General features: G+C 31.4%; 1 pseudogene; it reads right to left on the reverse strand.

The window, feature by feature from the left end:
• Positions 1–6: 6 nt before the first annotated feature.
• On the reverse strand, positions 7–3,303 carry LOC105120025 (uncharacterized; annotated as a pseudogene).
• Positions 3,304–5,909: the final 2,606 nt, after the last annotated feature.

The raw sequence follows: 5,909 nt of genomic DNA on the forward strand, positions 1-5,909 counted from the left end.
ATGACAAATACAGTGATCTATGGCCGCCGTGTTAGTTTTGTTTCTTCAATGATCTCCAACTTGCAGGTTTTCTCGATTAAACCTGTCCACAAAAGGCCAGAGAATGAGTTAGTTGCTCGAGTTCAACAAATTGATCAAGGAACTGCAAAAGTCTGGTGCTATTGGTGATGATGGAAATCAGTTAAAAAGCAGACAAAAGGAGAACTTAAATATTACCTGCAACCTGACGCTGAAGACTAGTTTGGTTAGCCAAAGAGAACTAAAGTCTCTTGCTTTCAAATGTTAGTGTTCATCACTTCACTCTTTCTTCCAGCAAGATCTTATGATACCTAGGAAACACCACGTTCTTGCAAGCTGAAACCTGCAGCACATGGCACAACCACATTTAGAACCATTTTAATCCAGCACCAGCTACTACTTTTTGTCAAACATTTTTATTTATTCAACATAGAAAAAATTGTGCCAATTTTTGCGGTCTTTGGCTGTTTATCTACGTAGGGAACTTGGATTAGTGTGTGTGGCTTGGGCGCGTGCTTGATGCCAAATATTGGATGCTGCTGGGCTTTTTTCATCATTATTAATATGAATATTCAAACTAACTTGCATGTATTTTAATTAATTATATAAATTTTAAAATTAATAATTATGTAAATTTCTAATAATTTTAAGAGAATTCAAACTCATAATCATTAAAAAAACCTAAAATATAACTAGTTAAACCATCTCTCAGATGCTGCTGGCTTTTATTCGGCTAAGCTGTGTTCTTATCATTATTGTCAAGCCTTACAGTTCAAGGGACTGGAATTACAATAACTTGGTATGGTTTGAAACTCAAAAGTAATAAAAAACGGGGCCTTGGATCTTTATTTTCTATACTAGGGAAAAAAATGACCTGCCGAGAAGCAGCCTATGAAGGAACAGAACTTGCCACATTTTTATTTTTGAAAGATTAGACTGAATATAAACCGATGCATTTGTGTGAGCTAATAAGATTCGTACTGAATCGGAAATTGATAGTTCGTATGAGATAATAAGATTCGTATGAGGGGGTGAATTTCGGTGATGAATAAAATTTCTGAAGAGAAAAGGAACGAACACTTATCAATGGAGTGAAGGTGGTTTCATATCCTGATTTAAGAAATGAGGGCGCCATTGTAGATTCGAGAAAAAAAAATCATATGTAGTCAAAAAAAAAATTCTCCATCTCCAAGGGCGGCTGCATGACCAGTTTCTCTTGACACGAGGTGCAGTGTTTGTTTTTTGACCAGGAATATGGAGGGTGGATCCAACATCCAAGTGAAGAACATGGCTCGAGAACACATTAAAACATATAAAAAAGATATCAACATTATGATCACATGCTGCCTGAAAATTCATTTAGATTTGCTCGTGCTTTTCCCCATGTCATTTTTAATTCTCTTACCCTAGTCGGCTCTAATGCACATGGTGGCCTCGGGAGAGGGTTTTCGAGAGGGATCCGATGAATCTATTGACCAAAGCAAGGCAGAATTAGTCAACGATTAGACGTTATGCTATAGAGCTTTTCAAATTAAAGACTATTTGGTACTGAATTTTTAAAATATTTTAAAAAACTGTTTTTTTATTTTAAATTAATATATTTTAATTATTTTGATATATTAATGTTAAAAATAATTTTTAAAAATAAAAAAATATTATTTAAAAAAATATTTAAAAAATATCAACAACTACACTTTTAAACATATTTATATCTCTACCAGCTGCTGGAATTAGTCGACGATGAGACGTTATGCTATAAAGCTTTTCAAATTAACGACTACTTGGTAATGAATTTTTAAAATATTTTTAAAAAATTATTTTATTTTTTATTTTAAATTAATATATATATATATAATATTTTAAAATTATTTTGATATATGAATATTAAAAATAATTTATATAAAAAAAATATTATTTAAAAAAATATTTTAAAAATATCCACAACTACACTTTTAAACATATTTATATCCCTACCAGCTGCCGAGTCAGGTGATTTTCTCAGAATGAACAAAAAAATTTCCTTTCCATATCGATAATAACCTTAATAGTTAAGCATGTTATTTCTCCTCTGTTTTTGTCGAAATTTAGCCCATGACCTTTCCCTCCCCTGCACCGGTAAGGACCGCTTCAAGGAAGTTTTTTGACCTTTCAGAAGATGAAATACTCGACCCTTCTACAGTTGAATTAGGTGCTGGCAAATTGACCAAGTTTATTAAATCACAGAGAAAGTGCGATGCGACAACCCACGATTCTGATCGTCCTATGGTATGTACATTTGTAAGCATAATTCGTTTTTGTAATCTGTTAACACTTCCATTTAATGAACAGCTGGAGCAGCCTGGCTATTACGATTAAATTTATAATTTTGCAATATGAGCATCATCAATATCGTCATGATCCAGTGAGAGAGACAAAGAAGGGAGGTGAAGACTTACAGCTTCAATGTCAATTTTGTACACCAAAAGCTTTCTTCTTTCTCTGCAACTTGTTCTATACGCCACAGCAATATGACCGATCGCTAAAAGCAGAGAGCAGATAAACAAGGCGATTTCCATGGCCATAACATGCTCTCCTCGATCCATACTTGAAACTCTGAACACACGTGGTGCCTTAAACGAAACGTAAATTAGTGATGACACAGAACACATCGTCGTAATTCCCAAGTATGGTCCCCTTGAAAGCCTTGGTCCATCACACAAACTATAAACACCTGTAACAACAGTAAAAAAATTAGTAATTTTCCCATAAAAACAGGAAAGATTTATAGAACAAAGAATATAATTGATTAGTTAATGATACTTACAAATGATGACAGCTGATCTTATAATGGAGATGAGAGGTATGTCAACGAGGGAGTAACGAAAATCATAGTTATTGAAAAGGGAAGAGAGAGTTTCTAATGATAAAGAAGGAGGAGAAAGAGAGGCGGAGAGGAGAGAAAAGGGAAGGAGAGTATCAGCTATAACAGAAGAATAGGAGCAGAGAAAAGGAGGAAAGATATCAACATGGTGATCAAGAAGAACAGAGTCTTTACTCCTCTCACAACTCTTCTTGATTTCTCCTCTTGTGCAAAACCCATCTCTTCTTTTCTGAGTTTTTGTTGCTTCTGCTTCCAACTTGTGAAGGGTCTGCCAGGTTATGTATGTACACAGAAGAATTTAAAAGGGTTGTGGAGAATTGAGAAAGTCTTGAGAGGGAAGGGACTTAGGGACTTAAAAGGAGATGATTGAGTTTACATCGATTTAAAAGAACTTTGGAGGGGAGAAATTGAAATTTAAAGAAAAAAATTGCCATCGAAGGAAGGCGCTGCTGCGGGCCAAAAGGTTCAATATTTTTTGTCCGCTGGCACAAGGATGACAAAGCCTTTTAGCAGTAAGGTAAAGAATTCTTTTTGTGGGGGGGGGGGGGTAACCATATTTGTATTAGAAGGCAATTAACGACGGTTTTTTATGTTTTTTGCTTGTTGCATACAGTAAAAGTTTATGTTGTATTTTTATCATGGTTGCTGAACACATATTTAAATATTTAGTAGTGATTATTTTTTAAAATATATTAAAATAAAATTTTTTATTTTTAAAAAATTATTTTAACATTAACATATTAAAATGATATGAAAACACTTTTAAAATAAAAAAATAAAACATAAAAACACTTTTAAAAAAATATTTTTAAAACATAAAAATAAAAACGACCAAAAATATTGAGTACTCCATCCAAGATAGTGGGTTATTAGATAAATTTACTAGTTACCATTGATAACTTTTATTAGAATAACATTAATATTATTTTCAAGATACTAACCTAATCAAGTTAAATGTTATGAGTGAAATTAACCATGTTCAACTAAAAACTCAACCTGAATCATGTTTTAACTTAGATTTTTGTATGTCAATCCAATTGATAGGATGAAGTTCAATAATTATGATTTTTACTTGGTTTTGTTTGTGGTATATTGGTTTGGTGACCCAGCCAGGAACAAAAGATATTGGGTTTGTTACAAGTGAAGAACGTAAAAAACCAAGAACAATATGATTATTAAGAGACTTTTGAAATATTTAATTTTTATTTATCAAATTCTCATTTATCAAAAAGCTATTACAATTATCTAAAAAAAACTAAAAAACTGTAATGGATACTGAATATATGTGTGTGTGTGTGTAGTGAAGCTTGAAAAACCCAATAATATTAAATGAAAAAGATAAAAAATCTAACTAGAAAGGAATAAATAAGAATAATTAAATAAGATATTTAATTTTTTGAAAACGCTTCCTGGTCATCACACGATGAAAATGCAGAATTTGTTCTCTAACTATCAAAACTTAACTTGCCTTAAAAAAATATTGTAGCTTCATACATGTTGGTATTGTTTATTGAACAATGTAATACTCAAAATACTCTGCAGGGCTTCTAAAGACATTCAAACATTTTTCAGGTTACTCATTTATTATTTTTAAATTAATCAAAAATAAATAAATATTTTTATATTTTTATTTATTTACGTGGGTGACCAGGGCAGTTTGTGCGCACCACGACCCACTTAACATCCTGCAAGCCCAGTAAGCATGTAAGGCACCGCGGGGGTGACAGGCATGCACAGCAAGGTTCGAACCCAGGTACAGAGGAAAGGAACAAGTCCCTCTCACCGCTGGGCTAAAACCTCAAATGCAATATTTTTATATCTTGATTGCACGGTGAAGCGACCATGATATCTTTTAAAGCAAAAATAAATATTACATCAAAAAATATTTTTATATTTTCATAGTAATTTTTTTATTATTATAATATAATTTTTTTATTATTATAATATAATTTTTTTATTATCATAAGTATGGGAAGCAATTTGATATTTAGTTATATAAAAAAATAATAAATAATCAAAAAGCACATTTTAATAACAAGAATTCTTTTAAAATATAAAAATATAAGTATGAAGTCAAGAGATATTTTTTCACTATATATGTAGAAAATGAATTTAGGGACTCCTTTTGTATTTAACTGAATAAAAAGGCAAAAAAGAACATTAAAGGGGCATGTAGTGCCTCCCAACATTTAAAAACACTATTCTGCCCTGTTTTCAGAAGCATCATCGTTTCTTCACTTTGTTGATGCGATGCATGTCTCTAATGACGGTCTTATTTATTATTGGTGGTTTTATTTTCTTCTCTTTCTCGTACCCTAAAATTTGTTTGAGTATAGATTTGATGAGGTATTCCAAATTGTCCAGTCCTAATTAACATAATTATAGATTTATCATGATTAATCTTTTATATTTTCTTTACTTCATTTCTGGACATTGTTTTTTATATAAAAAATAATTTGGTCTGGTGATGAAGTAAAATAAGAGAGGCTAGTTTATTTGTTGTGCATGATCTAAACATGAATGGAAGGGGAAAATTCCAGCAATCACAAAATGCTATCTCAATCAATCAAGAAACTATATATTATTAGTGCATGGTTGCGTTTCAGTAATGGTCATGAGAATAACAATCCATTATCTAAATGTGGTCTTTCCCTGTCATTGCTTCTTCTCCTTCTTTTGGCTCCTTGCAAATAATACCTGTGATTTTATGGTGATAATAAATCAATACTATTATTTTTCTGGCTCCTGGCAAACAACCCGTCGGTAGATAAGTATCATACAAAGACCAATCTTGTTTGTTTTTGCATTTACAAAATATTATTTTTTTTTTAATTAATATATATTTTTATTATTTTAATGTACTAATATAAAAAATAATTTATAAAAATAAAAATATTATTTTAATATATTTTTAAATAAAAAACAATTTAAAAAACAAACCACCCCACTTCTAAACAGGCCATGTCATGAAAAACCAACACAATCGAAGCGGACTCACTGTCATCTCTGATGACTGTGCCTTGCAATGCTT

This window comes from Populus euphratica, unplaced genomic scaffold (genome assembly GCF_000495115.2).
Source record: "Populus euphratica unplaced genomic scaffold, PopEup_1.0 scaffold4293.1, whole genome shotgun sequence".
Taxonomy (NCBI): domain Eukaryota; kingdom Viridiplantae; phylum Streptophyta; class Magnoliopsida; order Malpighiales; family Salicaceae; genus Populus; species Populus euphratica.